Raw genomic sequence first — 11,761 nt, 5'->3', positions numbered from 1 at the left:
CTCAAGTGACCCTGAGAGAACTGCTCTGAGGAGGCGAGGGGGGAGCTGGGATATATAGGAGTTTTGCAACAAAGGGCAGGTAGTCTGGAACATAAAAAGATTACTACTAGTTAAAGAAAACCAGAAATCGCAAGTTAAAGAATTTAAGCTTTTCTATTTATGGGAAGATGTAAGATTCTGGGATCAATGAAATCACTCCTTTGATATGCACCTTAGCTATCTGGGGCCAGTATCCTGTGCTTTCACATCCTGAGTTTCCTCAGGGATCACCTTAGGGAGTGGCTGCAGTCAAGGCTGCTAGATGACAGGTATTTGTTTCCTTCCTGAGTTCCCTCAGGGCTCACCACCTTCGGTGCTGGCTGCACGGCTGCAATCGCTGATGACTGTGACACCCTTTGTTTTCTGATATGGCAGGCAATATTCCATTTATCATCCCTATTTTACAGATGAAGAAATGCTCAGAGACACTAATCTAAGGTCACACACCTAGTGAGAATACCCAGGATCTGAATTTAGAGTCCCTGTTCTTAGTCACCATGGTATGGTAAGGAGGGGCTGAGCCAAGTTTTGTGGGGCCTGAAGCTTTTGTAAGTACTTATTGAGACCTTCTAAAATTAGGTACACATTAAAATTAGGTACACATTAATAATTAGAATGAGATTTTTTAAATTACAGAATCTTGGAAATTTAGGTCCCTTTCTTCTGAAACCTCTAAGCAATTTATCAGAAAGTCTTCCTGTTGCAATCTGGCTTCTCCCCAATTAGAACACTCTGATTGCAAATCCCCAGTAACTTCTGGGACTCCCAGGGTCTGTGCAGGTCGGCCCTGAAGCTTACCTTTAGCTTTATGGTAAATCTGCCTCTGATGATAACTGTTACTATTTGCCTGGGGTGGGGCAGGGGATAATTTCTTACTGATTTTTAAATTATTTATTAAAATTTTAAGGTAATTGCAGATTTGCATGCAATTATAAGAAATAATACAGAGATCCCATGTACGCTTTACCCTTTACTCCATTTCCCCTAATGGTAACATTTTGCAGAACTATAGTATGACATCAAGACCAGGTTATTGACAAAAGTGCAGTCAAGATACTGAACATTTCCATCACCTCCTGAGAATCCCTCATGTTGCCCTTTCATAGCCACACCCATCTCCTTCCCCCTCTCACTTCTACCCCTTCCTGAATCCCTGGTAACTAGTAATCTATTCTCCATTTCTATAGCTTTGTCATTTCTAGAGTGTTATATAGGGCTTCCCTGGTGGCTCCGCCTGCCAATGCAGGGGACGCGGGTTCGTGCCCTGGTCCGGGAAGATCCCACATGCCGCGGAGCGGCTAGGCCCGTGAGCCATGGCCCCTGAGCCCGCGCGTCTGGAGCCTGTGCTCCGCAACGGGAGAGGCCACAGCAGTGAGAGGCCCGCATACCGCAAAAAAAAAAAAAGAAAAAGAAAAAGAATGTTATATAAATGGAATCATATAATAGTAACTTTCTAAAATTGGATTTTTTCACTCAGCGTGATTCTCCAGAGATTCATCTAGATTGTTGAGCGTATGTATATCGATATGTTTCTTAATATTGCTAAATGGTGTTCTGTGGTGTGGATGTACCTCAGTTTATTTAGCTAGTCACGGGTTGAAGGACATCTAGGTTGTTTCCAGTGTTGGCTATTATGGACTGCTACAAGCATTCATTTGCAGATTTTTATGTAAACATAAGTCTTTATTCTCTGGGACAAATGCCCAGGAGTGCAATTGCTAGGTTACAGAGTATTTGTATGTTTAGTTTTTTTAAAAAAAACTCACAAATTGTTTTCCAGAGTGGCTGTATCATTTTACATTCCCACCAGCAATGTTTGAGTGATCCAGTTTTTCCGCATCCTCACAAATTTGGTGTTCTCACTATTTTTTACTTTAGCTGTTCTGATAAGTGTCAAGTGATATATTGTTGTGATTTTAACTTGCATTCCTCTTGTTGCTAATGACATTGAACTTTTTTTTTTTTTTTTTTGGCTGCGCTGTGTCTTTGTTGCTGCGTGTGGGCATTCTCTAGTTGCGGTGAGTGGGGGCTACTCTTCGTTTTGGTATGCAGGCTTTTCATTGCAGTGGCTTCTCTTGTTGCGGCACACGGGCTCTAGGGTGCACGGGCTTCAGTAGTTGTGGCGTGCAGGCTCAGTAGTTGTGGCCCACAGGCTTAGTTGCTCTGCGGCATGTGGGATCTTCCTGGACCAGGGATCGAACCTGTATCCCCTGTGTTGGCAGGCTGATTCTTGACCACTGTGTCACCAGGGAAGTCCCCAGTTTTTCCTTTTTATGGATCATGATTTTGGTGTCAAATCTAAGAACACTTGACCTGGGAATTCCCTGATGGCCCAGTGGTTAGAACTAGTGCTCTCACTGCAGGGACCCGGGTTCCATGCCTGGTCAGGGAACTAAGATCCTGCAAGGTGTGTGGCGTGGTCCAAAAAAAATTGGTTTAAAATAAAAACAAATAACACTTGACCTAACCCTAGATCCCAAAGATTTTCTCCTATGTTTTTTCATAAAAGTTTTAGGTTTTATGTTTTGCATTCAAATATGTGATCCATTTTGAGTTAATTTTTGTATAATGTGTTATATTTAGGTAGAGACTCATTGCTTTGCCTATCGATGTTCAATTGCTCTAGCACCATGTTAAAAAAACGATTAAAGAAGATAATTTAGGTGATACAAACTTAATTTAACACTTCATGAAGCAGACAGTAGCCATTCAGAAAACTGCTAAATGGAGCAAAAGACAGGAAGCTTTTATAGGATAAAGAATAATGAACAGGAAGAGAAAAATAGAAAATATCTGATTGACTGGGGCCACATAGTCAACCCTATTTGGGGTGAGAAGGAACAGGAAATAAGTATAGAGCCCAGAGCTGGCTTGATATTTGGGGACTGGCTGATGATACAGTGTGTTTCTGTTGAAGTGGAGCATCTACGGGGACATGAAGGTTATCTAAATTTCTGTGTCACCATGAGCAGGAGTGGCTCCATTTGGGCCTAGACATTTATTTCAACAACCATTTGTTGAAAAGGCTATCTCTCCTTCATTGAATTGCTCTTGTACCTCTGTCAAAAATCAATTGGGCATATTTGTGAGTACATTTCTGGGATCTCTGTTCTGTTTCATTGATCTATGTGTCTATTCCTCCACCAGTACTACACAGTCTTTTTTTTTTATAAATTTATTTTCTTTATGTATTTATTTATGGCTGTGTTGCGTCTTCCTTGCTGCATGTGGGCTTTTTCTAGTTGTGGTGAGCGGGGACTACTCTTTGTTGTGGTGCGTGGGCTTCTCATTGCAGTGGCTTCTCTTGTTGCGGAGCACGGGCTCTAGGCACACGGACTTCAGTAGTTATGGCACACGGGCTCAGTAGTTGTGGCTCGCGGGCTCTAGAGCACAGGCTCAGTAGTTGTGGCTCGCGGGCTCTAGAGCACAGGCTCAGTAGTTGTGGCACACAGGCTTAGTTGTTCCGCAGCATGTGGGATCTTCCTGGACCAGGGCTTGAACCTGTGTCCCCTGCATTGGCATGCGGATTCTTAACCACTGCGCCACCAGGGAAGCACCTACACAGTCTTGATAACTGTAGGTATTTGTCTTGAAATTGGGTAGACTGATCCCTCCCACTTTATTTTCTTTTTCAAATTTGTTTTAGCTATTCTAGTTCCTTTGCCTTTCTGTATAAATTTGAGAATAATCTTATCTATGTTTACAAAAAACTCTTGCTGTGATTTTGATAGGAATTTCATTAAAACTGTTTATCAATTTGGAAAGAATTGACACATTTACTGTGTTGAATCTACCAATCCGTGAACACAGTATGTCTCTCCATTTATTTAGATTTTGTTTTATTTCATTCACCAGCATTGGGTAGTTTTCAGTATACAAATCCTGTACAGTACATGTTTTTTCAGATTTACACCTTAGTTTTTTTTTTGAGTGATTGTTAATGGTATTGTATTTTTATTTTTGTTTTCCTCGTGTTCATTGCTAGTATATTGAAATGCAATTGGTTTTTGTATGTTTATTTTGTATTCTGTGACCTTGATGAAATCACTGATTAGTTCTAAGACGCTTTTTGGTAGATTCCTTGGGATTTTCTCTGTAAACAATCACGTCATCTGCATTTAGGGACACTTTTATTTCTCTTTCTAGTGTGTATGCCTTTTATTTACTTTTCTTGCCTTGTTGCACTGGCTAGAACTTCCCGCACTATGTTGAATAAGAGTGACAAAAGAAGACATCCTGTCTTGTTCCCAATCATAGGGGGAAAACATTGTCTTTCACCATTATGTATAGCGTTAGCAGTAGGTTTTTTGTTGATGTTCATTAACAAATTGAGGAGTTCCTCTCTATTCCTTTTTCTGGGAAGTTTTATCATGAATAGCTGTTGAATTTTGTCAAAAGCTTTTTCTGTATCAGTTGATAAGATCATGTGACTTTGCTTCTTTAGCCTGCTAATATGGTGGATTACATTAATTGATTTTTGAATATTGAACTGGCTTTGCATCCCTGAAATAAACCCTGGATGGTTATAATATATGATTCTTTTTATAGATTGTTGAATTCTATCTGCTAATATTTTGTTAAGAATTTTTGAATCTACATTCATGAGGGATATTAATCTATAGTTTCTTTTTTTTTTTTTTTTTTTGCTGTACGCGGGCCTCTCACTGTTGTGGCCTCTCCTGTTGCGGAGCGCAGGCTCAGTGGCCATGGCTCATGGGCCCAGCCGCTCCGCGGCATGTGGGATCTTCCCGGACCGGGGCACGAACCCGTGTCCCCTGCATTGGCAGGCGGACACTCAACCACTGTGCCACCAGGGAAGCCTCTATAGTTTCTTTTTTTGGTACTGTTTTGTCTGGTTTTGGTATCAGGGTAATATTAACCTCATAAAATGAATTAGGAAGTGTTTCCTTCTCTTCTATTTTCTTTTTTTTTTTTGCTTTATAACAAATTTAAGCAGTTATACATATACATATGTTCCCATATCTCTTCTATTTTCTAGAAGCTATTGTGTAGAATTGGTATTAATTTTTCTTTAAATGTTTGTTGGAATTCTCTAGTGAAATCATCTATGCCTGGAGATTTCTTTTATGGGATTTTTAAAGTAGGAATTCAATTTCCTTAATAGTTATAGAACTATTCAAATTATCTATTTCATATTGGATAAGTTGTGGTAGTTTGTATTTTTTTTGAGGAATTGGTCCATTTTGTTCCAGTTGAGCTTATAGTGTTCCCCTACTATTTTTTTGATGTCTGAGCATCTGTAGTGATATTCCTTATTTCATCCATAATATTAGTAATTTGTGTCTTCTCTCTTTTTTCTTGGCAGTCTTACGAGAGCTTTATCAGATTGATCTTTTCAAAGAATCAGCTCTTTGTTTCACTGATTTTCTCTATTGCTTTTGTTCTTACTGTGTTTTCTTAGATTTTACATTTGTCTCTTTGGCACCCATTAATCACAGGGACAAACTAATGATTAAAGTTGTTTACATCTCCCTTGCAACCTAGCTTTTGCAGGCATGTGAAAATCATTTTACAGACTGTTCAACCAATCCCAAGTCTATATGCCAGCCACTTTCTTTATAACCCTCATACTCCAAGCCAATATTTTCCCTGCCCTAAATCACCCAGGGCCAAGTACCAGATGACCAGGGACAGACCAAAGCCCACTAGAATTATTCAAATTAGCCAATCCTAAACTATTTTCCTGCCCTGCTGTGTCTTTCCTGTGGAAACCCCAATAAAGATTGTGCCCCTCACTCCTTTCTGCCTCCTGACCAATACTGGTGTTTCCCCCATGGTCTTGCATAGTGTGCTATGCCTCCCCTTTGTAGGGGAACTGTGAGTAGTAACATTAAACTTTTCTTTCAGTGACATTAACTTCTCTATATAATCATTCAGTCAGTGATCAACTGAGACCTGTTAATCAGTTTTCAATTTCATTGATTTCTGCTCTTGTCTTCATTTTTTCCTTCCTTTTGCTTGCTTTGGGTTTATTTTGCTCTTCTTTTTCTAGATTCTTGAGGTAGGAGATTACATTATTGATTTGACATTTTTCTTCTTTTTTAACATATGCTACAAATTTTCCTCTCCACACTGCTGTAGCTGTGTCCCACAAATTTTGTTGTATTTTCATTTTCATCCAGTTCAATGTATTTTTTCCCTTGAAACTTCCTCTTTGACCAATGGATTATTTAGAAGTGTATTCTTTAGTTCCAAGTATTAAGAAATTTTCTTGTTATCTTTCTGTTATTGATGTGTAGTGATTCCATTGTGGCTAGAGAACACACTCTATATGATTTCAACTCTTTTTAGTTGTTGTTGAGATTTGTTTTATTATTGAGGATATGCTCTATCTTGGCATATGTTCAGTGAGCACTCAAAAATAATGTGTATTCTGCTGTTGTTTGGTGGAATATTATATAATATTCATTAGATTTGTTAGTTGATGGTGTTATTGTAGATGTCTATATTTTTGCTCGTTGTGTGTCGTGTTGTTCTTTTAATTGCTGTGAGAAGGATACTGAGGTCTCCAACTGTAATTGTGGCTATGTTAGGGCTTAATGCTTAAGTCTGCCATTTTGTTTTGTTTTGCTTTCTGTTTGTTCTCTGTTTTTCATTTCTCTGTTTCCTTTTGCCTGCATTACTTGCTCCCTATGGGAACATTTTTAGCATTTCATTTTGATTTATTTATAGTGCTTTTGTATAAATGTATTTATTTTTATTTTTGGCTGTGTTGGGTCTTTGTTGCTGCACGCAGGCTTTGTCTAGTTGTGGCAAGTGGGGGCTACTCTTTGTTGCGGTGCACAGGCTTCTCATTGAGGTGGCTTCTCTTGTTACAGAACACAGGCTCTAGGTGCGCGGGCTTCAGTAGTTGTGGCACGTGGGCTCTAGAGTGCAGGCTCAGTAGTTGTGGTGCACGGGCTTAGTTGCTCCGGAGCATGTGGGATCTTCCCAGACTGGGGATCAAATTTGTGTCCCCTGCATTGGCAGGTGGATTCTTAACCACTGTGCCACCCGGGAAGTCCTATAGTGCTTTTGAATGTATGTCTTTGTATAGCTTTTTTTTAGTAGTTGCTCTAGGTATTACATTTTATCCATAATTTGTCCCAGTCTACTGGTGTCATCATTCTACTGGTTCAAGTATAGAATCTTTAACTGTCCTTACCTCCTTTGACTCTCCCCCATTTATTATAATTGCCTTAAATATTTCCTCTACAAACACTTAGGACAATATCAAAAAGTGTTGTAATTTTTGCTTCAATTAACGTAATTTAGAAAACTTAAGAGGAGAATGAAATCCTATTGTGTTTACCCATATTTTTTCTTACTCTATTCTTTCTCCTTTCCTGATGTTCTAGGGTTCCTTCTTTTATATTGTTTTCTTTCTGCTTAGAGAACTTCCTTTAGTTATTTGTTTAGGTATGTCTGCTGGTGATAAATTTTCTTAGTTTACCATTATCTGAGAATGTCTTGATGTCCCCTTCATTCCTGAATGACGTTTTTACTGGGTATAGGATTCTGGATTGACAGCACTTGAAAAATATTGTGCTACTTCCTTCTGACCTCCATGGTTCTGATGAGAAATCCGTTGTCATTCTAATTATTTTTTACCTATAGGTAAGGTGGGGTTTTTTTATTTTTGTTTTTCTTTTTTTGGTCTGGCTGCTTTTAAGATGTTTTCTTTGTCATTGTCAGAAGTTTATGATGTGTCTTGATGTGGGTTTCTTTGGTTTTATCCTGTTAGGAGTTTGCTCAGTTTCTTGAATTTGTAGGTTTATGTTTCTTGACAAATTTTGGAGATTTTCAGCTATTGTTTCCCCCAGTACCTTTTCACCCCCTCCCTCTTTCTCCTGTCCTTCTGGGACTCTGACATGAATGTCATATCTTTTGCTGTAGTCCCACCAGTCCTTGAGCCTTTTTTTTCTCTCCCTGTTCAGACTGGAGAATTTCTGTTGCTGTATCTTTGTGTTCACAGATACTTTCCTATGTCCGCTCTGTCCATTCTTCCATTGAAACCATCCATTGAGTTTTTTTAAATCAAAAGTTACTGTATTTTTAGTCCCAAACTTAGAATTGGTTCTTTATATCTTCTATGTCTTCACTGGACTTTCTGTTTCCATGCTGAGACTTTCTATTGTTTTGCATTTATTTCAAGCATGTTTGTATTGGCTCACAGAATTTTTATGATGTCTGCTTTAAAATCTGTGCCAGGGCTTCCCTGGTGGCGCAGTGGTTGAGAGTCCGCCTCCCGATGCAGGGGACACGGGTTCGTGCCCCGGTCTGGGAAGATTCCACATGCCGCGGAGCAGCTGGGCCCGTGAGCCATGGCCGCTGAGCCTGCGCGTCCGGAGACTGTGCTCCGCAACGGGAGAGGCCACAACAGTGAGAGGCCCGCATACCGCAAAAAAAAAAAAAAATCTTTGCCAGATATTTCTAATATCTCTGTTATTGTGGTATTGGCATCTGTTGGATTTCCTTTTCTCTCAAAAAATAGAAAATATGGCAAGTGTCTTTTTTGTTTTCTGTAACCTGGATATTTTCCTGAATGTTATGAGACTCTAGATCTTATTTAAACCTTCTGTTTTAGCTGGCTTTTTTTTTTTTTTGGACACTGTTCAGGCAAGAGGAGTGAGGGCAGTGCCAAGTTACTGCCAGGTATACGTAGAAGTCTAGGTTCCTTACACAGCTTCCATTGATACCTGAGGAGGGGGACTTCTCCTTACTGCTGGGCAGAAATGTGAGTGCAGCACCCTACTTGACCTTTTCTGACACCTCCCAAGTGAGGATGTTGGGGTACCCCCAAAAGCAGGAAATCTAGGCTGTACACTTGGCCTTTGCTGATATGGGTAAGGTAGGGCTACAGTTTTTTTCTGTTTTGTTTAGCTAGGCCAGAGCATTTATTGTCTAGATGATTTTCTCCTTGCTGAGCTGCTTCTTTTTCTTGGTCCTTTGGCTAGAGAAAACAGGCTTTTATGGGGCTCTTTTGGTCTGTACTCGTTGGCATTTCTGGTTGCCAGTTTCTTCAGCTCTAAGAAAACTCAGGGAACTCACCACCATGTCATTCCTCAGGAATTCCTAGGAATCCCAAGATTCCTAGCCAGTCTCTCCTCTCTCTATCTTTCAGAGTCTTCTTATTTTTGTTTTATATATAAAGTCCAGGATTTTTAGTTGTACTTAGTGGGAGGAATAGGGAAAAATACATCTACTCCCATATTCCCAGTAGCAGAAGTTCCTATTATTATTACTTTTAAATGACGTTTGAGCTAGGTTGTAAAAAATAAAAGGAGGAATAATTAATTAATACAACTGGCAGAGAGCAGAATCTCAGAGAGAAGGAGCAGTGTGTATTAGAGCACAGGTGTATGAAACTGAAAGCTGCGATGCATGGCCTTGGTGAGAGCAGGAGACTGAAGAGTAGGGAAAGGTCACACTGGGGAAAGCCTTCCTATTGAGCTAAGGGTCTCAGCCTACTTTGCCTCCTCCATATTCTATCCCCATTCTCTTATCCTGTGTGGCTGACCTCTAGTAGGGGCCCCAGGAGGTAAAATCTGGCAATGAGACAGCCAAGTGAAATCTGGATTCTTTTATTATTATTATTATTAATTTATTTATTTGGTTGCGCCAGGTCTTAGTTGCTGGAGATGGGCTCCTTAGTTGCGGCAGGCGGGCTCCTTAGTTGTGGCATGCAGACTCTTAGTTGCGGCATGCATGTGGGATCTAGTTCACAGAGCAGGGATCGAACCTGGATCCCCTGCATTGGAAGGGCAGAATCTTAACCACTGTACCACCAGGGAAGTCCCAAAATCTGGATTCTTAAAGGGCTTCCTATCTGCCCTAGACAGAGAAAGGAAGCCTGATGGAGACTCCTGCCTCCTAGGAGCTGAGCTGGTGGACCCTGAGCTGGCAGACCGGAGCCAGCTGAGCTGAGCTGCGGACTGGAGCCAGGCCAGAACTGCTGGACCATGATCTCTCTTCCCCTCTCAAAAGCCTGGTACATCCATATACATACATAAGCCACAAGCCTGTACTTCATCATTGCATCTGTGGGCCACTGGAAACTGACCAGTGGTCAGAAGACTGCCTCTAACTTGATGTGTGACCTTGAGCACATCATTTTCTCTTTCTGGGCCTCAACTTCCTCATCTATAAGATGGAAATAATGGTAATTCCTGGGCAGCCAGCTTCACAGGACTATTGTGAGGGTTAAAGCTGAACTTATGGGCTTCCCTGGTGGCGCAGTGGTTGAGGGTCCACCTGCCGGTGCAGGGGACACAGGTTCGTGCCCTGGTCCGGGAAGATCCCACATGCCGCGGAGCGGCTGGGCCCGTGAGCCATAGCCGCTGAGCCTGCACGTCCGGAGCAAAGCTGAACTTATGCCAAATGTCCATCAGCTGATGAGTGGATAAATAAAGTACAATGGAATAGTATTCAGCAGTAAAAAGAAATGAAGTACTGATGCACATTACAACATGGACGAACCTTGAAAACATTATGCTAAGTGAAAGAAGCCAGACACAAAAGGCACACATTTTATAATTTCCCTTTACATGAAATAATCAGAATAGGCAAATCTATAGAGACAGAAAGTAGATTAGTGGTTGCCTGGGGATAGGAGAGAGGCAGGGAAGAAGAGTAGGACTGCTTATGAGTACTGGGTTTCATGTGCAGGTGATGAAGATGCTCTGAGATTGATTGTGATGATGGTTGCCCAACTCTGTGAATGTACTAAAAACCATTGACTTGTACACTTTAAACAAGTGAATTGTATGGTATATGAATTATATCCCAATAAAGCCATTTTAAAAGCAAAAAGATGAACTAATAACCACAATTACATTAAAATCATAATAATACTTGTAGTTGACTTTTAGTCAGCATTTACCATATGCCTGGCACTTTCCCAATCACTTCCTACATATTATTTAATTCTTACAAAAACCCTGTTGGTAGGTATTGTTATCCTTATTTTATTTATTATTTTTGGCTGCATTGGATCTTCGTTGCTGCACGCGGTCTGTAGTTGGGGGCTACTTTAGTTGGGGGCTACTTTAGTTGGGGCGAGCGGGGGCTACTCTCTGTTGCGGTGCACGGGCTTCTCATTGCGGTGGCTTCTCTTGTTGCGGAGCACCGGCTCTAGGCACACAGGCTTCAGTAGTTGTGGCTCAGGGGCTCTAGGGCACAGACTTAGTAGTTGCAGCGCACAGGCTTATTTGCTCTGTGGCATGTGGGATCTTCCCGGACCAGGGCTCGAACCCGCATCTGCAGCGTTGGCAGGCAGATTCTTAACCACTGCGCCACCAGGGAAGCCCTATCCTTATTTTATAATCGAAGAAATTGAAGCTCAGAGAGACACCAGTGCACCTCTTTCATTCAGTGACATGTGCCACCACAGACCAGGGGCAGCCCAGCTGCTGGGACCCCTCTAGGCAGCCCCAGATACTAGAAATGATTGGGCCTGCACACACTTTAGCCCCACATATGGCTTCAGCTCCCTTCAGGCCACAGGTGTGGAAGCCTGGGGATTTCCATTCATTTCACAAGTATTTATTGAATACCTACTCACTAAACAGGCATCTAAGAAGCGGGATGGAGTAGTAGTTAAGAACTAGGTTGCCTGGGGACTTCCCTGTCGATCCAGTGGTTAAGACCTTGCACTCCCAATGCAGGGGGTGTGGGTTCAATCCCTGGTCGGGGAACTAAGATCTCTCGTGCCACATGCCAC

Source organism: Mesoplodon densirostris, chromosome 2 (assembly GCF_025265405.1).
Source record: "Mesoplodon densirostris isolate mMesDen1 chromosome 2, mMesDen1 primary haplotype, whole genome shotgun sequence".
NCBI classification, from domain to species: Eukaryota; Metazoa; Chordata; class Mammalia; order Artiodactyla; family Ziphiidae; genus Mesoplodon; species Mesoplodon densirostris.
The sequence above is the reverse complement of the archived record's forward strand: the minus strand, read 5'-3'. Positions refer to the sequence as shown.